This window comes from Pinus tabuliformis, chromosome 2_1, assembly GCF_031772625.1.
Source record: "Pinus tabuliformis cultivar Carrire ecotype Pingquan chromosome 2_1, CPIR1, whole genome shotgun sequence".
Classification (NCBI taxonomy): Eukaryota; Viridiplantae; Streptophyta; class Pinopsida; order Pinales; family Pinaceae; genus Pinus; species Pinus tabuliformis.
Window position 1 is genome coordinate 341,700,907 of NC_142299.1, and position 27,354 is coordinate 341,728,260.

Here is a 27,354-nt window from a genome sequence, read left to right on the forward strand (position 1 = left end):
AGTGTTCCTCCAAACATCAGGTCGTATAGATATCCCTATGCCCAAAAGAGTGAAATTGAACGTATGGTTGCAGAAATGCTAGAGGCTAGTATAATTCAACCTAGTCAAAGTTCTTTCTCTGCTCTAGTAGTATTGGTGCACAAGAAGGATGGATCATGGTGCATGTGTCTAGATTATATGGAGATCAACAAGCTCACTATTAAAGATAAGTTTCCCATTCCTGTCATTGATGAATTACTGGATGAATTGCATGGATCAATTTACTTCACCAAGTTAGATCTTCATTTAGGATATCATCAAATCAGAATGAAGACTGAAGACATTCTGAAAATAGCATTTAGAACTCATGAGGGTCATTATGAATTTTTTGTCATGCCTTTTGGCCTTACCAATGCACCTTCTACATTTCAAGGTTTGATGAATTCCATTTTCAAACCCTTCCTTAGAAAATTTGTGTTAGTATTTTTTGATGATATACTAATCTACAACAAGTCTTGGAAGGATCATGGTGAACATGTTGACAGGGTGCTACAACTATTGGAGGAGAAATAATTATATACAAAAAGATCCAAATGTTTCTTTGAAGTACAAGAGGTGGAATATCTGGGTCATATTGTATCTCATAGAGTTATGGTAGACCCTATCAAAATTAAAGCCATTAAGGAATGGAAAATCCCCACATCCATAAAGCATCTGCAAGGATTTCTCGGGTTAATAGGGTATTATCGCAAGTTTGTTAAGAATTATGGGAGAATAGCAGCACCTCTAACAACATTATTGAAGAAAGATGTATTTTCATGGACTCCATAAGCAACAAAGGCCTTCAAACATCTTTAAGAGGCAGTATGCCAAGCACCGGTCTTAGCTACACCGGACTTCAAAAAAACCTTTATTGTGGAATGTGATGCTTCAGGAAATGGAATTGGTGTTGTTTTAATGCAAAATGAAAGACCCATTGCTTTTGAAAGTCATCCAATCAAGGGAAAGTTTTTACACAAAGCTATTTATGAGAAGGAAATGTTGGCAATACTACATGGACTTAAGAAATAGCAACCCTACCTAATGGGAAGACACTTCAAGGTAAAAACAGATCATGATAGCCTTAAATACTTTTTAGAACAAAGATTATCCTCTGAAGGGCAAAAAAAGTGGGTCACAAAGATGTTGGGTTATGACTTTGAAATCATCTACAAAAAGGGAAGCAAAATGTGGTGGCAGATGCACTCTCAAGAAAGGATGAGGATGTGGAAGCATTGTTGTGCACCATTTCTATTATCCAACCAAATTGGATAAACGAAGCAAGGGAGGAATGGAAGAATGATGAAGAAGTGTGGGCACTTATTCGAAAGTTACAACAAGATTCTAGTACATCTGATACATTTAGCTGGCAAAATGATTCGTTATGGTACAAAGATCGCTTATACCTCTGTAAGAATTCCCAACTCAAACAAAATATTCTTATGGAATTGCACACTTCTCCCTTAGGAGGGCACTCAGGATTTTTAAAAACTTACCACAGGGTTAAGAAGGAATTTTTTTAGGATGGCCTTAAATTGGATATTCAAAAGTGTGTGGTGGAATGTTTGGTTTGCCAACGAAATAAAGTTGAAACAATTAAGACCCCAAGTCTATTACAACCTTTATCCATTCCAAGCCAATGTTGGGAGGAGGTTTCAATGGATTTTATCAGAGGTTTACCCAAGTATGAGGGAAAGAGTTTCATCATGGTGGTAGTTGACAAACTTACCAAGTATGCACACTTTTGTGCATTATCACATCCATTTAAATCCAGTACAGTTTCCACTGCATTTATGGAAACAATTCAAAAGCTACATGGAAACCCAAAGATTATTGTAAGTGACAGAGATCCCATTTTCACTGGAAATTTTTGGACAAAATTATTTTCTTGTCTCGGTACTCAGTTAGCTCATAGCTCATCTTATCATCCTCAATTTTATGGGCAAATGAAATAGTAAACAAATGTTTGGAAGGATATCTTCGTTGCTTTGTATCTGATAAACAGACACAATGGTTCAAATGGTTGCCTCTGGCTGAATGATGGTATAACACTTCCTTCCATACAGCAACAAAAATGACCCCATTTATGGCACTTTATGGATATCAGCCACCATCCATCACATCATATTTAAGAGAATATTCTAAGTTTCAAGCAGTGGAACATCACATTGAGCATCAACAACAAGTCCTCCATCTCTTAAAGGATAACCTCATGTTGGAGCAGAATAGAATGAAACAACAGGCAGATCAACATCGCAACAAAAGAAGTTTTGATGTGGGTGATTGGGTATTCCTATGACTACAACCATATAAACAAATGTCCCTCAAGCAAGCTAAGAAGGATAATAAATTATCACCAAAGCATTATGGTTTGTACAAGGTGTTGCAAAAGATTGGTACTATGGCATACAAATTGGAGCTTCCTACAGATTCTCGAGTGCACCCAGTTTTCCATGTTTCATGTTTAAAGAAGGTTATAGGTGACAAGCTCCAAGTTCAAACAATATTGCCTAAACTTGACGAGGAAGGAAACATTATATTGGAACCAGAAGCAGTCACAGAAACAAGAACTCGACAGCTATGAAATCGATCAATTTCAGAGTATCTCATCAAGTGGAAGAACTTATCCACTGAAGATTCCACATGGGAGGATGATAATTTTATACAGAAGCATCCAAAACTACTCAAGCGTTGAGGACAACACTTTTTAAAGGAGAGGGGCATGTTAGGTCCCTATAATACTAGTGATTACCCCATTACTATTGTAGTTGTATCCCTTATTAATATTGTTGTGCCCTTATTGTCCCCATATTGTTATTATTGTGCCCCATAGAATCCCTCTATTGTTATTTTTGTGCCTTTATATTATTATTGTTAGGTCGGCTGGGTTATATTGTGACTCCTTAGACTCCTATATATAGAAAGGAGGTTTTGTCATTTGAATCATCAAAGAATCACTCATTTGTGTAATGTAAAGGAGGTTTCCCCCCTTGAAGAGGTTGAATTCTAAGGCGTTCATCTATATTTTCTATCTTTTTGTGAACTGGTTTCATAACACAATCAATCAATTTGGCTTGCGTGGTGAACCAAAATCCATCTTCGCCAATTGTATGGGTAGATCATTCATTAGAATATGTTACTTCCTCTTATTCTTTTTCACGTATATTTTCTACTGATGAAGGAATCATCCAATCAATGCCGACAGAATAAGAACCATGGGAATATTATCATCATTGTTCCCATTTTCCAGATCATATAGAAGATTTTTCAAATGAACTTAATCACCCTTCAGTTGTTTATTTCCTTTCAAATTCCATTTGTATAGATATAGTAGATTCTGAGAGAAACTTGTCAAATATAGAACTATTTCTATCAATATTTTGACCAAAACTAAAGTTGTAGAAAACATTCATGTTGGCAAATCTTGTTCTCCATTAGAACTTGATATTTACCATGCTCTCTTTCGTGAATTTTGAGATATATTTGCATGGTTATATGAGGAGATGTTAGGTATTGACTCTAGTATAGTTGAACATGAAATTAAAATGTACCCTGATGTCAAATTAGTATGATAGTGCCTCCATCGTGTTCATCCAAAGAAGGCTCTTGCCATTAAACTAGAAGTTGAAAAACTTTTACATGTTGGTTTCATATACCTTGTTCCTCTTACTAATTGGGTTTCCAATATTGTTCATGTCATGAAGAAACAAGGGACAATACAAGTATGCATCGATTATATGGAAGTTAATCAGGCTTGTCCAGAAAACAATTATCCCACTCCCTTTACCGACCAAATTATTGATGAATGTGGTGGATGTGAAATATTTTCATTTATGGATGGTTTTTCCAGCTATAATCAGATCAATATCCACCCAGAAAAACAATGTAAAATTGCTTTTATTTGTCCATGGGGCACATTTGCTTATAGGAAACTCCCTTTTCATTTGAAGAACGCAGGGGAACCTTTTCAAAGGGCAATGAACTATGCCTTCCATGTCACCAAACATATTTTTCAACCATACCTTGATGATTTACCTGCTAATTCACGAAAGCAGACTTATCACCCGCAGCATTTGAGAGTTATATTTTTACGGTGTCGGAACTACAAAATATGACTCAATCCACACAAATGTGTGTTTTATGTTGGTTTTGGTCATTTGCTTGGTTTTGTAGTGTCTAAGGAAGGAATTCGACTCAACCCTCTTAAGGTTTAGGCAATTCTTGACTTGCCTCCACCTTCCAATCTACTACAGTTACAGAGACTCCAAGGGAAGGCTAACTTTCTGAGGAGGTTCATTCCCAATTACGCTGAAATGGCTAAAGGATTTACTTGTCTTTTGAAAAATGGGATACCCTTCCATTGGGATCAGGTTGCGCAAGCTTCCTTTGATGCTCTTAAAGATACCTTGATTACAACGTCATTAATGTATTCCTTGAATTATCAAAATGACTACTTCTTGTATCTCATCATTGCAGATACAACCATTGCGATGGTTTTAGTCCAAGAAGAAGATGGGATTGAACATTTGATATATTATTTGAGTCACAATCTCAATAATACAGAAGTTAAGTACTCTTATGTCGAAAAGCTAGCTTTGGCTGTTGTTCAAGCTATACAGAGATTTCGCCACTATATCCCGCTCTGAAAGACCACTGTCATTTCGGATTGCAACCCTATGACATATATTTTGTCACGTCAATTGTTGGGGGGGAAATACTCAAAATGGATCGTCATTCTGCAGGAATTTGATTTGGAATTCATCAAATCCAAATCAAACAAATATCTAGTTTTCACCGAGCTTCTTTGTGACCTTCCCTCGAATACAATTGATTCAACATCAAAACCATCAATTCTAGATGAGTCTTTGTTCTTGATTTCATCATCTGACTCGTGGTATGGAGATATATTGACTTATCTCCAGACCCAAACTTTCCAACCTGATACCTCTCGCTCGCAACAACGACATATCCGATACCAAGCCAAAGATTATCTGATCATTGGCAACCCTATTTATCGTCGTGGTATCGATACGATTTTACGAAGGTTCCTCACACATGAGGAAGCTGAGAAATTTTTGAATGATTTCCATTCAGGTGCTTGTGGTGGAAACTTATCTAGTTATGCTACCATACAAAGGATTCTCCATGCTGGTTACTTTTGGCCTACCATATTCAAAGATTGAATTATTGTTGTCAGAAGCTGTCATGCGTGCCAGATCTATGACCATAAAGCTAGATTACCACTTGCACCGTTGCATCTTGTCGTCGTTGTTGGACCATTTGCGAAATGGGGCATTGACTTCATGACATTTAACCCTCACTCGGCTGGGGGGCATGGGTACATTATAGTCGTCATTGACTATTTCACAAAATGGGTTAAGGCGATGCCTACATTAAACAATAGTGGTAAGACAACTGCACTTTTCTTTTTCAACCACGTGGTTGCCTAGTTTGGTGTACCACAGGCTATAGTATAGATCATGGGTCGCATTTTCGCAATCACATGATGACTGAGTTAACTGCCAAGTTAGGAATTTCACATGATATTTCTACTCCTTATTATCCACAAGCTAATGGACAAGTTGAGGCCATCAACAAATTCCTTAAGCAAATGCTTCAAAGAATGATAGGGGTTCATAAACGAAACTGAAATTTAATCTTGTACTCTACTTTGTGGGCATATCGAACCTCAGTAAGGAATGCAATTGGATTCACACCCTTTCAGTTGGTGTATGGTCTAGAGGTAATCTTGCCAATACAATGTGCAATTTCATCTCTTAAACTCACAATTGACCTGTTACCGGCACTTCTGATGAAGAAGCGTGTTTCTTAAAACTCATCCATTTGGATGAAACCCGTCGTGAAGCCGCATCGGCTAATGAAGCACATAAGAAACGAATCAAGGTGCAATACGACCAAAATGTCAAGCCTCACATTTTCTTAGAAGGAGACCTGGTCTTGCTTTATGATTAGGAAGTTGATAAACTAGGAGCAGGAAAATTTGAACCACTATGGATGGGCCCTTACATTGTCAAGCGTGTTTTGGCAAAAGGTGCCTATGAGTTGGTGGATTATGATGGAATTCCATTGTCACAGCCCTGAAATGGGTTGTATCTCAAACGTTACTATGCTTAATTGAGTGTAGTAAAATCATTGTATATATGCTTTAATTGCATGTGTGTGTCTCAGTGTGTCTTTTAGAGTTTTTATGTGGTTAAGTAATCTACTTTGCATTTGTTGCAGATCTCAAAATCTTTGGCACCGTTTTGTTGGTTACATCGACAGTGCTAGTCATAGTACGCATAACCTATCTTATGCAGCATGGGCCATTTTCGCTCCAAGTGGCGAGTTAGTGAGTTTTCAAGGGATTTGTATCGATCGTTCTACAAACAATATCACTGAGTATAGCACATTGATCAAACTTCTCTCTGATACCATTTCACTTGGCATTCACCGAATCATCATTAGGATAGACCCACAACTTGTCGTACTACAACTTACAAGTGTTTATAACGTCTGAAACCCAACTATTCTTTGTATGTTCCTTAGATTTAATCTTTTGGAAAGACATTTTGAGTACATTCAATATCCACGTATTTCCAGAAACTTTAACACATTAACTAGTTCATTAGCGAACTATGTGTTAAATAGACATTTGTGACACATGTAAAAGTAAATTTTTAATTCACATCATTAGTTGAATAGGGTTGCACATAACCATATATAAAAACTCTAAAAGTAAAAATAGATAGATGTTTTAAAGTTTTTACAAAATTCGTGTCCAAGAAAAAAATCATCCTAAGTAGACCTAGTGATGCTCATGATAACAGGTCACAGCCTGAGCTATCATGTGCAATAGCCTCATCCAACGGCTAGGAACACCAATAGTATGGCATTGTAGCCTCATAGATAACTCCTCGATCTAGATATCTAGAATACTGAGGGTTAACCCCTCTACATGATCTTGCATCTCTACCAGTGTCTCAGTCAAATCCAAATCTTGGAGAACTGCTCTCCCAACATTTCTCCACGCTAGTCCACCTGCCTCTTGTTGATGTCCCATAGGTCGAACAGTACCAACATCTATATGCATGAGAACGATTTTAGTTTAGTCTTGGAAACATCAAAAACACAAAAACATGTAGAAACTTAAAAATCAAAAACATTTGGTCAAAAACAATTTACCTATAGCACCCCATTGAGTGCCCACTGGTAAACTCAACTCTAGATCTCCACAAAAATCCATCCCTGTGTATGGATGCTCCTCGATGACAATGTGTTGTCGATTGAGCCAATTGAAGAATGTAGTAGAAAATGTGATTGATGATTGACCATCATGTCTAGCCATCAATTCGACCCACCTCTGCATCTGTGGATCTCTAGGACCAACTACACCTAATGTTACATGTTCAGGTTGCATCAATGGAATTCTCTCTAAGGTAAAAGTGATTAAGAGCGATCCATAGCTAAAATTATTCATCTTACCACTCTTTACCTTTTTCAGCATCTCTTTCATTGAAGAAAGTATGGCCTCACACTAGTTGAATACAGTTGGTTCAAGACCATCAAGCGCATACCGCATGTATGATCTGTTCGCCAGGTGAAGTGTCACACTGCCTGCCAACTTTGCAATAGTGGAAAGGATTGTTCTCAAATGAAAATCATGTACATCCCTAATGTTTATTTTCCCATACTTGTGAGGCTATGTACCTAGCCGACAAAATTGTCGAATATAGTCCCTCACCGATTCACCCCCACGGGAAAATCCTGAAAGAGAACTGGAGGCACCATGTCTCGACAACCCGGTAATAAAGTAAACATCATCGATCATAATAGGGACCACTTTTTCCCTTATGTGAAAAGATTGATCCGTTAGATCCCATGCATGAACTAAGAACTATAATAGTTCTAATTGTTTCCTTATTCTGGACAACCTAAAGTATTTGAGCAACCCACAGTTTTTGAGGGCCTCAACAGTACCCGAATTATTTAGGGCTGTTGGGTTGTGTTATACTCTTTCCATGACTAGCCCACATAGTTAACTGGGGGTTAGAGGGGAGGAGGTCATAGCGGGTTTGAGGGGCACCCGTAATCCCACTTTATGGGGTCCGAGGCAGCGCCCCAGAAAATTTTGGTTTTGGACCCTATGTTAGGTTGGGGAGACCCACCTATGGTTTTGTGCATGATTTTTGCACATGTTTTTGGATGCGATGGTTTTTCGTTCCATGGTTTGGATGTGATGGTTTTTCGGTCCATGGTATTGGATGCTTCGACATGTATAAATATGTATTATAACATTGAAAGGAACATAATGAAAAAATCAAGCTAGTAGTCCCGGTTTTGGGATCCAGGGGAAAATCTCTATGTATATGTGTTTTATGTGTTATGCTATTGCATTGTTTATTTTATGTTTTTATAGAATTCATATGCAGGTAATTTCTGTATGGGGCTAAAACCTACATTTGGTATCAGAGTAGTTTTGGCTTCAAGGGGACGCCTTTGTTTCTTAGGGGTTTCGCTCAGGCCTATGGTAGACCTTGTTCAGTGGGAGATATACGAGATCGATTCTGGTGGTGAAAGAAGATGGCGAGTAGTGGAAAGATAGAGATCGAGAAATTTAATGGTCAGAGTTTTGAGTTGTGGAAACTCAAGATGGAGGATCTGTTGGTGGATAAAGATTAGTGGATCGCAGTAGATCCAGGTACTAAACCAATGGAAGTGTCTGATGAAGAATGGAAGAAGTTGGATGAGAAGGCAAAGAGCACAATAAGATTGTGTGTCTCAGATTCAGTATTGTTGAATGTATCAGGGGAAGCTACAGCGAAGGCTTTTTGGGACAAGTTAGGGACTTTGTACCAATCTAAGTCTCTGGTGAATAAACTGTTCCTGCGGAAAAAGTTGTATAACTTGAGGATGAAAGATGGAGACTCGGTGACAGAGCATCTGAACGCATTCAATACTATGGTAATTCAATTAGCATCTGTTGATATTAAAATTTTAGATGAAGATAATTGCATCAGTTTGTTGTGTCCTCTACCATATCTGTGGGATAGTCTGGTTATTGCAATAGGTAGCAATGAAACTGCCTTGCAGTTTGATGAAATAGTCTCAACCTTGCTGACGGAGGAGATGAGACGGAAAAATATGGAGAGCCAGAATGGTGATGCCTTATCTGTACGAGGACAGTCCCAAAACAGAAACAAAACTAAGTCATCGAGTGGGAGATATAAATCTCCAGGAAAACCTATAAAGGTGGTGTGATGGAAATGCGGAAAGGAAGGGCACTACAAAAGGGACTGTAAATCTAAAGCTCCTGATAAAGGAAAGGGATTTGATGATGCTCCTTCTGCAAAGGCGAAAACCACCTCAGAGGAAGGTGGGGATGTGTACTTGGCTTATTTAAGTACACATGTAGATCATGAGGCATGGTTGATTGACTCAGGTGCATCCTTTCACTTCACTCCCCATAGAGAGTGGTTCTACAAGTATGAGAATATGATGGTGGTGATGTCTTCTTGGGGGATGACAGGAAGGCTAGAATTGTTGGTTGCAGAAAAGTAAGGTTGAAGTTGCAAGGTGGAAGGGTTAGAACACTTCCTGGTGTTCTACATATTCCTTCATTAGCTAGAAATCTCATTTCTGTAAGCAAGCCGGATGATGCAGGTGTAAAACAGTGTTCGAGAAGGATACCTACAAAATGGTTTAGAGATAACTGGTATTAATTTGGGGAGTTCAGATTGGAACTTTGCACACGCTGCAAGGTAGCACTGTTATTGACGGGTGCAACAGTTCTATGGTTCCTAAAAGTGGAGCAGAAAATCTAGTGGTCTCTGGAGAAAAGACCATGATGTGGCATCAAAGGCTTGGACATATTGGATATCAGGGCCTTTGAATACTTCATGGTAAAGGTATGGTAGAAGGTATGAGTAATAGCTCTCTGGAGTTTGATTTCTATGAAAATTGTGTATATGGGAGGCAAAATCAGGTGCGTTTCCCCTCTGGTAGTAAGAGGGTGAAACAAATATTAGAGCTTGTGCACAGTGATGTGTTTAGACCTGTGAAGGTTCCATCACTGGGTAAGTCTGTGTACTATGTATCATTTATAGATGACTTCTCAAGGAATACATGGATATATTTCCTTAAGAAGAAATCTGAAGTCTTTGACAGGTTTAAATAATTTAAGGCTCTCGTGGAAAATCAGACAGAGAAGAAGATAAAGGCGCTGAGGACAGATAATGGTGGAGAGTTTTGCAGCAAGGAATTTAAAGAATTCTATAAGAAGTGTGGTATAGCATGACAAAATACTACTCTATATACACCTCAGCAAAATGGAGTTGCAGAAAGAATGAACAAGTCATTGATGGAAAGGGCAAGAAGCATGCTTAGTGGTGCCAGGTTAGGATAGGAATTCTGGGTAGAGGTGAAGGATACTGCATGTCACCTAGTCAACAGGTCACCTTCATCATTGTTGGAGGATAAGACTCCATAAAAGGTATGGACTGGTAAGAAACCCTCTCTTTCACATCTAAGGTTATTTGGATGTGAATCATATGTACATGTTCCAAAGGAGAAACGAACCAAGTTGGATAGTAAATCTGAAAAGTGTATCTTTATTGGGTATAAGGATGGTTTAAAGGGTTATAAGCTTTGGAACCTAGTAACGAGGAAGGTTGTGTACAACCGAGATGTTGTGTTCAGAGAGGTGAAAGATGTTATTAAACATGAAGTGCAACCAAAGGAACCTGAGAAGATAGAGCTTGAGCTAAAGGAGGAAGAATCAGACTCTACAGCAGAGGAGGAATCAGAAGATGAAGAGCCACAAACTCTGGCTGTGAGAAGATCAGTTTGAGAAAGAAGGCAGCCAGAGAGATATAGTCCATCTGCTTTCTATTCAAATTTTTCTTTGTATGTTACTGATGATGATCCTAGAACTGTGAAGAAAGCAGTAGATTCAGAGGATAGCAAACTCTAGAAAGAGGCCATGGTTGATGAAATGGCATCTTTACACAAAAATGAGGCTTGGGATCTAGTGGAGTCGCAGGCTAGAAGGAAACCCATTGGTAGTAAATGGGTGTTCAAAAGAAGACAAATGCAGAAGGAAAAGTGGAGAAATACAAAGCTAGGTTGGTAGCTAAAGGTTATTCCCAGGTGCCGGGAATTGATTTTGGTGATATTTTTTCTCCTGTTGCCAAGATAACTTCTATTAGATTACTTTTATCTGTTGCTGCTGCTTTTGATTTTGAGGTAGAACAGATGGATGTGATGACAACATTTCTTCACAGGGATCTGGAAGAGGAGATCTACATGAAGCAACCTGAAGGCTTTGTGGTGAAGGGTAAGAAAGAACTGGTATGCAAGTTAAAGAAGTCTCTGTATGGGTTAAAACAGTCACCAAGGATGTGGTATCATAAATTTGATACATTTATACGGGGACTTGGCTTCACCAGAAGCAAAGCAGATCACTATGTGTATTTTAAATTAATTGATGACCATGTTATTTATCTGGTCTTGTATGTGGATGATATGTTGCTGGTTGGAAATGACAAAGAAGTTATCTAGGATTTGAAGACCCAATTGTCCTCCAAATTTGACGTGAAAGATCTTGGTGCTGCAAACTATATTTTGAGCATGGAAATTAAAAGAGATCGGGCAAAGAGGAAGCTCTGGTTAAACCAGAGGAAGTATGTCGAGACAATATTACAAAGGTTTAATATGCAGGATAGTAAACTGGTGAAGGTTCCATATGCAAGCACAGTCGGTAGCCTGATGTATGCCATGGTTTGTACTATACCAGACATTGCACATGCAATGGGAGTATTGAGAAGTTTTATGTCAAAACTAGGAAAGGAGCATTGGAGAGCAGTGAAGCGGGTTTTCAGGTATTTGCATGGAACTAGTGATTATGGTTTGTGCTACCAAGGGAGACCAGGATTGGACAGAGTGTTGGATATTCATGGCTTTGTTGATGTAGACTGGACTGGAGATCTGGATCAGAGAAGATCTACAATTGGGTATGTGTTTAACATATTTGGAGGTGCAATCAATTGGATGAGTAAGAAACAATATGTAGTGGCACTATCAAATACAGAGGAAAAATACATGGCAGCCACTCATGCAAGCAAGGAAGCAGTTTGGTTGCAGATCTTGTGTTCAAGTATGGGGTTAGTACAGGAAGCTATAAGGATAGACTGTGACAGCCAAAATGCAATTTTCTCGGCAAAGAACCCTGCATATCATTCAAAGACAAAGCACATTGATGTTCAGTATCACTTTGTGAGGGATATGATAGAAGACAAAAAGGTGTTGCTAGTAAAGGTGGACACTTTGAAGAATACTACAGATGCATTGACAAAATCTGTGAGCTCTGAGAAGTTCTCTTGGTGTAGAGAAACAATGAGCGTTGCAGGGCTAGATAAATGACTAAGCTCTCTTGTGGTCCCCCGTGGAAAGAAAACAACAAGTGGGAGAATGCTGGTTTGTGTTATATTCTTTCCACGACTAGCCCACATAGTTAACCGGGGGTTAGAGGGGAGGAGGTCCCAGTTTTGGGATCCAGGGGAAAATCTCTGTATATATGTGTTTTATGTGTTATGCTATCGCACTGTTTATTTTATGTTTCTTTAGAATTTGTATGCAGGTAATTTCTGTACAGGGTTAAAACCTACAAGGGCAACCATGTCTTGTTCTTCATGCTCTCTTTCTCACCAAGTAATGGACATTATGATCTGATCAAAGCCTGAAATCAAACCATAAGCTTAGTTAGGATCAATTTCATGCAAAAAACTGGAGAAATTTTGGGCCAAACAAGTGAAACAAATTTGTGAAACTCACCCAGCGCAGCCCAAGCAAGGAGACAGTGCACTGCAGAGTAGGTACCCTTCTGTTTGGGTGCTCTGTAGTGCAATTTTCAATGTGGAAGGTTGTGTTGATCCTAGGGTGAAATATACTAACCCAGGGGCCCTAAAAACCCAAAAAAATTGCCTAAAACTTTAAAAGAATGATATGAAAAGAAAGAGAAGGGGTAAATATTCTACCTGGTCTGGACAGCATGAGAAATGATCCATAGAATCTCTCACAATCAGCTACTGAAGTTCGAGGTAAAAACTAGTTCAGAGCACAAACTGAATGGTAAATATCAAATGGTGAAAATGACATGGTAAATTCTTGTTTTATGTTTATTTCATGATCATTAAATGAATAAACTTTAGTATTTACCTATTTTTACCAATGAAACAGGTATGTTTGATCCGTTTGGTGTTGCTTTGAATATATTTATAGCTGATACAATGAATTTTACGTGCACGATCGTGAATTGTACTTTAACCACAGAGAATACTTTTATCTCTTTTTCGAGCTCTATTAAACATAAAAAAGGGAACCCCCTTGGTGTCCTCTTTAAGCTCTTTTCAGACTCTCTAAACATGAAAAGATTGTCAAGCGCTTGTCCTTTTCAGCTCATTAACAGATTGGAAACAACATATACTCAGTATAAATTTAACCCTTTTCCAGACTGAGATAGATTATTTACGAAAAAGGAATATGTTGCTTGAACATGGTCAATTGGTTCTCTCTCGTATTATTTTAGGCTTTTTCGGACTTGAGAGACAAATCTACTAAAAAGAACTTGTGGAGTTTTCTTTTTGTCCCTTTTCAAACTTTCTAAACATGAAAAGGACTGAGTTCTCATTGTCATTAAACTCGTTAAAACATCAAATAGATAGAAACTTGTCCATCAGGACAAGACCAAGTTTCACCTTTGCTAGACTCATTAAAACATCACATAGTGATGGATTCACCCTAAGGGTGGAATTATACAACAAGCATATGTTATCCTCCTCAATCTTGATAAAAAATAAAGAGGTACTAGTCAGCAATGACTGGGGAAAATGGGAAAAGGGGTAAACCACTTTATGGTAGCAGATCGCTCTTGAACATAACACTTTCACTTCATCTCTGTGACTACTTGGGTTGGATTATCTGCTTGATGGTTATCATACCTATGGTCTATCATACCATCCATTACTTTGGTTTTGGTTCAATGCTACAAATTCATTCAGTGTCGCCAACATGTTCAAGAGAAGTCACTCAGTTAAATTCATCCTTTTCAATACTCATAAACCTTCATTTTCATGACCTCCATTCCTGAACCGTGTGTCGTCAGTCACATTTCATCTCCAAAATTCATTACACTCATTTTGTGTCATTGATGTGGGATACATGAAGGCCCTCCTATGACGAGTCGCTTCTTGTCGACATCAGCACATTATCCAAGAAGTTGACTTAGAAACACCCTTCTAGTACCTTGAGGCTTGCATACATCAATGGCAAGTTTCTCGCTTACGGTGATAGGTTGACATCACTGGCCTTCGACCAAAAGACTTTGTATGGTGTTCAACATCAAAACATCCATTCACACCATGTAGAATGTACTGCAATACCTTGAGGATCATTATCATTATCAGTGATTTCTCTCGCGTCTGTTAACAACTTACATCATTGGCTGGTAATCAGACAATGTCTTCCCATGTTCGACTTCAGATCACATATTCACATGGTTAGACTCGTACTTGAACGAATGATTGAACAAGATAGAATACCCCAGATCTAGTTCCATCCATCCAAGCCGCGATTTCAGGAGAGTACTAAATCATCTATACGATGGCTTTACACTGATGGTCATTCCATCATGGGTCTATATTTGTAGACGAATATCTATGTACATGTAATGAAAGTTTATATGTTGAGCATGGGTATGCCTTCCCTCATCAATTCATGAAAAATCCAAAATATCATGATATTATGTATTATAATTGATGCAGGTTACCATCTGCTTCAGAACCTCCTCATCACATCATAAAGCATATCACTCGATATTATCATTTTCGACTTCATGCTTTAGGGGGAAACTGTTACAGGTCTATTTGGGCACATCACTCCCATCATTCATATCAGTACTTTTAGGGCTCATCAAACCCTAATTCAGTTGCTACATTCCCTAGACAAGTCACCACATTGAATGCCATCATTCTTGAGAGTTTTCTGGCTTGAAGACATCCTTAAATGACTCCTTGAGGGACCAGCACAGCCTTGGTCAGGGGTAAATGCGTTGAAGAGAACTTAGGCCCATTCAAGCCTACTCTGCAGAGCACCTAGGCCCACTTTGACCTGTGCTGGGTGAGATTGAGTGAAATATTCATAGGGTTCTATGAATATTCCTTCATTCTAGATCATTCTAGAAGATTCCCAACTCTTATCTTCTCCTATGAGCTTGAAATTGGATAGGGAATGAATCAAATAACCTCATACCCTCTCATCCCTTCCTCCATGGAAACTAACTCCCAAATTGGAAATCCATTCAATGCCCAATTTATGACAAAACCACCTCCATTTCCCTATAAATTGAGCACTCATCATAGTGATCAGGGGCTAGACTTTGAAGAATTTGTGAGGAGATACTATTGGTTTGAGGTTTGAGATTGTAAGAAAGTATTGTTATGTTGCTGGAGTGTTGTCATTTTGGTGTGATGAAGGATGGAACTCAAGCTGGATGAGTGACATGGGATCGGACTTCTTTGGTTGTAACTCTTCCTTCTACTTAATAAAGTTGTTTACACCTTTTCCCATATTCTTGTCTTTATGTATGATTATTATATGTATAAATTATTTCGACTCCATTTTCTTATAGTAGATAGATATCTTTCTTTGGTTTTTGTCCTCTCTTTATGATTTCAATTACTTATTGAGTGGATTCAGTTCAAGGAGTGATGGGAGCTATTCAAAGGAGATAAAGGGAAGCAAAAGATAACAAGTAGGTCCCTTATCTTATTTATCTTCTATAGGAAAAGGTTAAACTCTATAAATTTGTTGTTCTAGGTGTAGCTACCCACCTAGGGAAATTGTCTTTATCTGTAGATGCAAAATTCCACATAACAAGGCGTCCTACAATTAAATGATAATCTATCGCTCTCACTATTAGGTGTCATTTTTGTGTCAACATGTATCCCTCCAGGAAGTATCCTGATGTTAGTAACCCAGAAATCTCCTCTAAGTAGTCTGGAATGGCTTTTATTCAGAACAAGTTAGCATCTAGCAGTTGGTCGTCTAATGGTCCTTCATTTTCTCCTTAATCTAACCTTGATACATGGTCTGGAACCACATTTAACCTTCTCGATTTTATAACCACTTCGAAGGTGAATTCTTGGAATAGTAGTAACCATTGACAGATTATGCCCTCCAACACAGCCTTGTTCACTAGATTTTTTAAAGTTGAGTGATCTATGAAGAACTTAAATGGTGCTCACAACAGATAGTGTCTGAATTTTTGTAGAGAGTAAACCATTTCCAATGCTTCCCTCTCTGTTGTTGTGTAGTTCTTCTTGGCTATTGATATTTTTCTACTAGCAAAGTAAATTGGGTGATCCATGTTTATTTCTCCAGGTTGTGCTAGCACTGCTCCTAATGTTATCCCCAATGCATCAATATGTACATGAAACTGCTTATTCTAGTCTGGGTATACAAGAATAGGGGTGCTTACCAATTTTTCTTTTAATTTGTTTAGTGCCACTTGCTAGGCCTCCATCCACATGAAAGCTTCTGTCTTCTTCAATAGTTTCTCCATAGGAGTCGTAATTGAGGCATAATTTTGAACAAATCAATGGTAATATCATGTATTTCCCTGTGTTGCTCACATTTGCTTTACGTTATTTGGCGGCTCTGTTAGTGTCAGTCTTCCCAGCCTTCCTCCAGTGATCAAATATGCTCTTACAAAGTGGTCTCAGAGTTTCCAAGTCAAATTTTGTCATTTCAAAGAGTTTTCAAGCAAAATTTGGTCACTAGGCATTAGGTCTAGGGTTTGCCTTAACTCCTTCTAAAGTTGTCAAAATGTTGGTCCATGTCACCATTCAGCTGAGTGTATCATCATTCATAGGGTTTTCATTGTCATGTCAGTGTCTAATGAGTCATTTTACATCTTGTTCATGCTTCAGTTGTGCCTTGGCAAGGTCATTTCCCTCTCCTAGGGTTTTGAAAGCCAATTTCTCTTGGATGGTAAAATCATCGACAAAACTTGTTTCTTGATGTTCATACACCTTCCCCTATCCTTATAGTAGCTTATCAAACACTTCCCATCCCTTAGATCCGCCAAATTCCTCATTTTTGCACAAACCCTAGTTTCTAGCTACAACGTGGCAATTTTCTAGGTTGGGCCTGTGTTTTGCCCTTTTGGACCCCTTCCCCTCACTCAATCTCTGAGATTCCACTTTCCCCTGCTTCCTAACATCCCTCCCTACTTCCAAAAATTTCCCCAAGAACTTAAAAGCCCCCTATCCCCTTCATTTCGCTCCATTTGGACAAAATTCCTTGTTTCACACATCGGGACAAGTCGCACTCAAATGATGTTCCAGAGCAATAAAAGATGAATTTTGGGAAACTGAGAGAGGTTTTTGTCCAAAAAATGCCAAATAAGAAAAACCTCCTTCACTTTTTGCACAGGTGTCATGGTTTTAGAGAAATGTCAAAATTACAATCGCTGGATCCAAGGCGGTTGGCCAAGGCACAAAAAAGGAGAAAGAGGCCCGATCCCCTCCATATCTTGGCTGAGGCCTCACTGAAGGATCAAGGCACTCAATAGCCTAGCCACAGCTCAAATCCCAAAAAATTGTGAGAATTTTGGGTAATTTTGGCATTTTTTGGAAATTTACAGGTTTTGGCTCCTCAACGGGTCTCACCCCCGGTGAGACCCTTTGTCATGGAAACTCCTTTTTGCAAAAAATCAGCATTTCTAGATTTTTCATGCAAAATTACATATGCCTATGGATGGACTTGAGTTTTTATGGAGTTTTGGGCCTCCAGAAGGTCAAAATACATGAAAAATTTGACTTTCTGCCACTTTTTTGAACTGCAGAAAATTGTCTTGGGAGAATTGATTTTTGACAGGTCAAATGAACTCCAAATTGAAAAATTCCAGTTGTGTTGGAAAGTAGACTCAAAGGCCTTTCGAACGAGCTATCCTGCACCTGATTATGACACCGGGAAGTGCCTCAAACAGAGCTCCAAAGGGGCGTGACCCGTTGAGCAGGGGGGCGCGACCAGTTGAGCAAACTTTGCCAGATTTCACTATATAGCTCGGAAAATCATAGTTTGACTTGGTTTGACTTTTTGGGGTTGAAGATGATTATCTTTGATGTAATTTTTGTAACTCTAAGACACTTTTACTCTTGTTTAACACTTCTAGAAGATTCATTCATGTCAAGGGTAAATATTTAATGAATGGATTGGTTTCCTAGCTTATAGAGGCAAGTTGTTTTGACTGCCTAGATTTTAGTGCTCAGTTTAGAATTAGTTGAAACAGCTTCTAGAAGGATGAGCTTGACCCCTAGAGGCAAGGGAAGAGGTTGGCTTGCCTATATTATGTATTTTCTTAATCATTTTCAATGGTTGGAAGGTTGGACTCTTGAGGGAGAAGCTATCATTGTATATTTTCACTGTATCTCTCCAATTTTTGGCTAATGAAGACCAGGGTTTTGTAGTCATCTTTGGGATTCTTGTGGACTCATGTGTTGATGGTGTGTTTCTAAATGTTCTTGTAAGCTTTGTTATGTGATTCATTTCCTTTCTTTACTGCTACACATTAAACAAATGAAGTGTTAAAGTAGGAATTCATGCTAGCCATGCTATGCTTTTAAATTTGTTTAATTTCCATGTTTTCTACTGTCTAAAGGGAATTCAAAGTCATTGTTTGCTCTCTTTAGCTCCTCATCTTTCATTCTTGATCATCCATCTCAAGTTAAGGCATCAATACTATTTCCTACCTCGCCCCAAGGAACCCCCTGCAGAAACTGTGTCCAATCCCCGCACCCAAAATTGCAATTCCTCAATTTGCCACCAAAACCCAAATCAACCCTTTTGATTAGTTTACTAGCCTAATATCAACGTTACCTAGTTGGTCATCTCATCCCATTGAAGATCTGCCGAGATTGACCAGAGAGAGCCTTCTCCTGCCCCTTAGGGCTAGCTACGAGGCTGAATGGTTTGATGTAGCCTTGAGGTTTACCTTTCTCAGCCTGAGGTGAAATTTCAAGCGCTAACATATTGGCGACCATACTGGGGAGAACAAACTTGTTTGTGGATTGATGTGTTTGTTTCATAAGTCTTAGACGGAGCCTGAAGTTACGCCAGGTAGCCTTCGAAAATGCTCTTGTTTTACATCAGCGCAAGTAGATAAACGCTGCTTCAGTCAATCTCCGTGAGCTTGTGAATACAACACTTCGATTGCATTTTACCCCAGTACATGTATTGATTTTAGATCTGATGGTTGATGGTGGACAATGATCAGACACTTTCAAGGATGAAATCATTCACTGGCGACTCCTTCACTGAAAACTCCAGAGATCAATGCTTCATGGTGATTTCACTGCAGAGAGATCAGTAGCTTTGAGTTTTTCAAGATGGACCAAATCACAAGAAGATACTCTCCCTTGAGCCGAGATCACATTCCAGGTTTTTCGAATAAGATTCCCAAGGTAGATTGGTCAAGGAATTTGCCTACATTTAATGATGATGGTAAGAAGGATGCTGCTTTACATCTAGTTAGATTTCATATGCATATTCGCAAGTTAAAGATCAATTTTCCTCAAGATTTCTTGATGAAGATATTCTTGGCCACTCTGGAAGGTGCAGCCCAATCATGGTATGAAAGTTTGCCGCCTGCTTGTATTTACTGTTTAAAGGATTTTCATGCTATGTTCATTGAACGATATAAGGACTCTTATCCATCATTAAATTTAGTTCAAGACTGTTGCAAGCATGCCTATAGTTTTATTGAAAGCCTTGAGAAGTTTTATGAAGATGATAATTTCATGGATGAAGAGATCATGGAAGCCCTGTATGAAAAGCCGTTTCAGCAACACATTGAAATCTTAGAGGATACTTGTCAAGATCAGCAGGTTGAAGATGGCCATATGGCTGTAATTGATGAAAGAGAAGAGCTTGTTTCAGATCTGCCCACAGAAGAAGACAGCGTGCAGGGTAGCCAAGTTTCAATCTTAGAATGTGATAAAGTCAAGTCAGCTATTTCAGATCTAAATTCAGATCGTGATGATCAAGACTACCTTGTTTTGAATCCCATGAAGGAGAGCTCTGTTGTTGAGATTAGCTGGCATGAAGAAAACGAAGTTACAAATATAAGTGCGCCCACCTCACCGGAACTAGATCTTCATGAGGAGGTCATTCAGTTAGCTCATGAACAACAAGGTGAGATCTTTGCTCAAGCAAGTGAAAAAGTTTTTCTGCATGAATTTGTGGTAGACGATATAAATTATCATCTTGTGCTTCAAGGACCATCTGAAGTTTCTTCTCTTATGATTGATGAATGTAATGAGAATCTGGCTATCATATCATATGAGGATGACTTACCATGTATTCAAACTACAAAAGATCAGATCATTCAGGATTCCATTTCAGATTCTTCCTCATATGTCTCATGTTTTGAAATGTTATTTCAAGAGGAGATCTGCTCATCTACTTGTTCATAATTTTTTGAGGACCAGGAACATACTCTTTCCGAAGCATATGATGAAGGAATATCAGAATTTGAATCAAAGGATACCTTGTTCTTTCAGCAGGAGGTGGCAATGTCAAGTCTTCATGTTTTCCAAGATCCAATGACAGATTTGTTGCAGCCAGCAGTGATAGTGTTTATTGCAGTATTCAGTGATGAAGGAGAATATGGTCAACTATGTTTTTGGATGCCCAGTGATAGGTTTGTATTGTTGACCAGAAGATCTAATCAGGAGAATCAATCAAGAAGGCATCTGCTTGATTGGTTGCATTGGCATTTTGATATAGTTTGATGTCTATAGTCTTGTAAGAAACACCGGTGGTTGTCATCATGATTTCACATCTTGATGGACTGCTGCCCTTCTCTTGTTTTAGTTAAGTCAGACATGAGTCATTTGTGTTTGGTCTATTGAGTGAGTTTTTTCAAGTTATTTCAGCCATCAAGTCGGTTTGAGTCAAGCTTCAGTTAAGTTTCAGTCAGTTTTCAGTCAAGTTTTCATTCAATAAATGTGTCAAAGGTGTAAATAATGACTCCATCGCCCAATGGTTGCAAGCACTGGTCTGCTCTCCCAGAGGTCTAAGGTTCTTGGCACCTCCAAGGAGCTACCATCCCCATTGGAGCCAATGTTAGTCTCAGTCTTCCCAGCCTTCCTCCAGTGATCAAATATGCTCTTACAAAGTGGTCTCAGAGTTTCCAAGTCAAATTTTGTCATTTCAAAGAGTTTTCAAGCAAAATTTGGTCACTAGGCATTAGGTCTAGGGTTTGCCTTAACTCCTTCTAAAGTTTTCAAAATATTGGTCCATGTCACCATTCATCTGAGTCTATCATCATTCATAGGGTTTTCATTTTCATGTCAGTGTCTAATGAGTCATTTTACATCTTGTTCATGCTTCAGTTGTGCCTTGGCAAGGTCAATTCCCTCTCCTAGGGTTTTGAAAGCCAATTTCTCTTGGATGGTCAAATCACTGACAAAACTTGTTTCCTGATGTTCATACACCTTCCCCTATCCTTAAAGTACCTTATCAAACACTTCCCATCCCTTAGATCCGCCAAATTCCTCATTTTTGCACAAACCCTAGTTTCTAGCTACAACCTGGCAATTTTCTAGGTTGGGCCTATGTTTTGCCCTTTTGGACCCCTTCCCCTCACTCAATCTCTGAGATTCCACTTTCCCCTGCTTCCTAACATCCCTCCCTACTTCCAAAAATTTCCCCAAGAATTTAGAAGCCCCCTATCCCCTTCATTTCGCTCCATTTCGACAAAATTCCTTGTTTCACACATCGGGACAAGTCGCACTCAAATGATGTTCCAGAGCAATAAAAGATGAATTTTGGGAAACTGAGAGAGTTTTTTGTCCACAACATGCCAAAGAAGAAAAAACTCCTTCACTTTTTTCACAAGTGTCATGGTTTTAGAGAAATTTCAAAATTACAATCGTCGGATCCAAGGCGGTTGGCCAAGGCACAAAAAAGGAGAAAGAGACCCGATCCCCTCCATATCTTGGCTGAGGCCTCACTGAAGGATCAAGGCACTCAATGGCCTAGCCATAGCTCAAATCCCAAAAATTTTTGAAAATTTTGGGTAATTTTGGAATTTTTTGGAAATTTACAGGTTTTGGCTCCTCAACGGGTCTCACCCCCGGTGAGACCCTTTGTCATGGCAACTCCTTTTTGCAAAAACTCAGCATTTCTAGATTTTTCATGCAAAATTACATATTCCTATGGATGGACTTGAGTTTTTATGGAGTTTTGGGCCTCCAGAAGGTCAAAATACATGAAAACTTTGACTTTCTGCCACTTTTTTGAACTGCAGAAAGCTGTCTTGGGAGAATTGATTTTTGACAGGGAAAATGAACTTCAAATTGAAAAATTCCAATTGGGTTGGAAAGTAGACTGAAAGGCATTTTCAACAAGCTATCTTGCACCTGATTCTGACACCGGGAAGTGCCTCAAACAGAGCTCCAAAGGGGCGCGTCCTGTTGAGCAGGGGGGCGCAACCCGTTGAGCAAACTTTGCCAGATTTCACTATACAGCTCGTAAAAGCACAGTTTGACTTGGTTTGAATTTTTTGGGTTGAAGATGATTATCTTTGATGTAATTTTTGTAACTCTAAGACACTTTTACTCTTGTTTAACACTTCTAGAAGATTCATTCATGTCAAGGGTAAATATTTAATGAATGGATTGGTTTCCTAGCTTATAGAGGCAAGTTGTTTTGACTGCCTAGATTTTAGTGCTCAGTTTAGAATTAGTTGAAACAACTTCTAGAAGGATGAGCTCGACCCCTAGAGGCAAGGGAAGAGGTTGGCTTGCCTATATTATGTATTTTCTTAATCATTTTCAATGGTTGGAAGGTTGGACTCTTGAGGGAGAAGCTATCATTGTATATTTTCACTGTATCTCTGCAATTTTTGGCTAAGGAAGACCAGGGTTTTGTAGTCATCTTTGGGATTCTTGTGGACTCATGTGTTGATGGTTTGTTTCTCAATGTTCTTGTAAGATTTTTTATGTGATTCATTTCCTTTCTTTACTGCTACACATTAAACAAATGAAGTGTTAAAGTAGGAATTCATGCTAGCCATGCTCTGCTTTTAAATTTGTTTAATTTCCATGTTTTCTATTGTCTAAAGGGAATTCAAAGTCATTGTTTGCTCTCTTTAGCTCCTCATCTTTCATTCCTGATCATCCATCTCAAGTTAAGGCATCAATACTGTTTCCTACCTCGCCCCAAGGAACCCCATGCAGAAACTGTGTCGAATCCCTGCACCCAAAATTGCAATTCCTCAATTTGCCACCAAAACCCAAATCAACCCTTTTGATCAGTTTACTAGCCTAATATCAGTGTTACCTAGTTGGTCATCTCATCCCATTGAAGATCTGCCGAGATTGACCGGAGAGAGCCTTCTCCTGCCCCGTAGGGCTAGCTACGAGGCTGAATGGTTTGATGTAGCCTTGAGGTTTACCTTTCTCAGCCTGAGGTGAAATTTCAAGCGCTAACAGGCTCCATATTTATGATTGTTGCAACCTTTGCAGGATCTACACACAACCCATGTTTAAAAACATTGTGGCCCAATAACGTTCTGAATGGAACTGCAAAGATGCATTTCTTAAGATTTAATGAGATTTGTAATTGCCTGCACCTTTCAAACATGATTCATAGTAGACTAGTGTGTTTCTTTAGCAAACTGTATACCATCTAGTTGTCCATGTATACTTCTAGGAACCTGTGAATATAATCTCTAAAGGAAACTATGACAATTTGTGAAAAAAACGTTGCCGCGTTCTTTAGACCGAATGGCATTACATGATAATCATATGACCCCCATTCTATCATGAATGTTGTTTTCTTCTTATATTCTTTTGCAATGCGGACCTGATGATAACCTAAAATCCATTGGTAAAATAATATGCCTCATTCCCCGTAACATTGTCTAGAACCTCATCACTAAACGGCATCGAGAACGGATCATGTACACATGCATTGTTTAGGATTTTGTAATCTACACAGACTCTGATTTTCATGGCACCCTTCTTGTTTTGTATTACAATTAGGATAATCCATTTTGCTTCGTCCATTGGGAAGATAAGTCTGACTTCTAACATTTTTTCAATCTCTTTCTTGAATTTCTCCTTCACTCTTGGGTTTAGCCTGTATGGTCTATGTTTCACTAGATGAGCATCTGGTTTCAACATGATCTTTATTTATCTGATGTCCCCTTTTATCCATTTTAAGTCAGCCACATAGGCTGGAAATAAGTCTTTGTATTCTCGCAGCAAATCGAAAATCTCCCTAGTTGTCTCCTCGTCCCAATAATCTTCAATGGATGCCATCTTGGGTTTATTCTTTGAACCAATATTATGTTTCCGTAGTTTCATTGGGAGAAAGTGTGCAGTGTCTCTTGAAGGACTTTCTTGAATATGTCGTTCAGCATCTGTTTCCTGAAATGTCAGGTGTCGAAGTCCTTCTAGATCATCCTCCTTTGGATTTACGTCTACTTTGCTGCAAGACATGTATTTCAGATACCCTACTTCATAGAAATACTGTAGGAATTTCTCGTCAATGCAACCTTCCCATAACTGTCTTGGAGTAAATAGGATCCTTTTAATGGCATACAAGGTTTCAGTCATGCGTCATTCGCTATCTTTGAACAAGAAAGTGTTGTTGAATTGGCTAGCCATGATATCCCAATTTGTTTTCTGTCTACGAATTTCCTCCTGTATATACCATGCTTGTGGGATTGTACCTAAGGTATGTATGAATAAATGCACCCAGAGTTCCTTCGGTACTTTCTCTTTTTCCCATTTCTTTGTGCAGTCCTCTAAATGTGTTTTGGGATCTAAGTTTCCTCTATAATTCACTTTGTTATGTAGTTGGTCTCCTTCTTGACTAAATCTCTCTCTCATGGCTCACTTAATAGTCTTCCATTCATGCAAAAGTGTTGCAATGCGCTTTCCACCACCTTGTCGGGGTGGCGTGTAATGCAATATCTAATAGTGGGATTTTGTGATCTTCTATTATGTTTTTGTCTACCTTATTTTAAAAAGTGTCTACTGATTCAATGTTGTGGAAGATAGGATAGTTTCTTACCTCTATCACAATCCAGTTTATCCTGCCTATCTTGGTGCAACGACTGGTATCAATCTCATATCCCCCTTGTTTCCATGCATCCCAAGTGGCTTATAAACTTTGTATGCTCCTCCAACTAACCAATCCTCATGTTCTGTGATTTATGTAGTCTTCTCTTTTTCCCATTGTTAGTCTGTATAGTTGATCTAGCATTCCCAGCTCATCTCCGTCATCCAGAGGTTTTGTGAACCTTGGTCCTTGATATGGATCTAACAGTTGTATTACCCGCATTCCTTATACTTCAAATATCATCAACTCTTTCTTCAAGTCGATGATAGCATAGTTCTCATATGCCCAGACTATACCAAGACTTCTGGGTATGGGTCCTTATCACCCATTATATCAATTACTTCAAATTCACTATAAGTTTTTACTCCTGCTACATCCACTTCTACATATTCCAACCTTCCAATGGGCAAGATGCAATACTGATTCACCATCCGCAGTTGTATTGGTGAATATTTAAGTTGTGGCTTCCCCAACGCTTCCCATGTCTTTCTAGGTAGAATATTTACATCCGACCACAGATCTAGCATTGTATCCTTAATTTGGTTTCCCCCTTTGCTTTGTCTTCCGGCAATACTACTCTCAGACTTCTGCGCAACTCCTTTAACATTTGTTCATTATCAACAATCTACAAAAACAACCTAAACCATTCTTCGATTTGTTGGGTGTTACCTGTTGTGTGTGAGTATTGTTTCTGGTCTCCTTTTATCTCAATTAACCCATCAAATAACTTGGATGCTTCTTGATAATATTTCTTTTGTTGGGTAGGGTTGTATGACTTGTTTGGCGATGCTACCCGAACAATTGAAGGTTGGTCTACCATACCCCAATCATCTCTTGCTTCTTACCCCCTCTGGTAACTATATTTATATTAGTTACTTGAAGTTATTCAGCTGTTCATGGTTCTACATTAATCAGGTTAGTCCCTCTCTGTCTGGTTATTTCTTCCCATTTTGCGATCAACTCCCGACAATCTTCGGTGGCATGTGCATTGACCCTACATTGTGAGCACCAAGGCCTTCTAGGGAGTGGACAGTATTTGGTGACATGTCCCTCCTAATCACAATTGTAACACCTTATAGTTCCTCTTCCCCCTATACTTCCTCCTCTCAAATCTCCTCTTTGTCCCCCACGACCATATTCATTGATTTTGAAGGTGGATCTATCTAGCCACTCTTCTAAGGCATCTAATGCTCAGAATTGGTCAGTGTGGTGCGTTGTGGATGCGTAGAACTTACAATAACTATTGTTAGGTACATTAGAATACTTTTGTAGTGTCATATATAGCCACAGAAAATGTCCATAGTTCCTACAAACTTCACAATAGTCTTGCGTGTTTCAGCCCCGGAAAGATCCTTGCACTCCCGCTACCACAACTATTGTCATTGGAAGGGCCCCTGATGATCCTGCAATCCCCCCTATACTATTTGTACCTCTCTACCCCAGGCATTCAGTCGCCACATGGCCTTCCATCAGGCAGTGAGTACACCATACATTGGGCCTCACTGGTCGAATTGGTTGTAGATCCATTAATTTTTATGTTAAACTTGTGATTTGATTTTGGAGGCCCATGATCAATGGGTCTTGTTATCCCATCCCTCCTCGATACTCATGTGGGTATCCCACCATGGCTTCTATGGACAATGCTTGTTCTAAAGAATCTTGAAGAGTTCCAATATGTTGTTGCGTCAACGATTTTCTTGTAAGGGGGAGGAGCGCTTTGATGAATCGATCTCTCTGGTGATTGGGATCTATGGTATAGCTTAGCTTTCCAATAGCATCCTATTGATAGTGATGGACCCACCAACATGTAAAGGGAAGTCCCAATTAGACCTTAGACCATTTGGTGTAGGAGTCATGACAGTGGGTCACAATGTAATGCCTTGACCACGATGTCACACAGAAGCAAGTAAGATAACTCTGTCAGTAGCAAGGGTGTGACCGCTACAGTGAGTCAAGGAAGGTGTATGAGAGGTTCTAACATAGGTGGGTTGAGATGGGGGTGAAGGTGAGTTCCAGGTTGAAAGGGATCAGTCCCAACTCGGCTAGGAACACACAACACACAGGATATACACATCTTTCGGTGGAGCAGTCCACTCGGATGCGGTAGTCACAACATACAAGGTAAGATAACATGTATAGCACTCA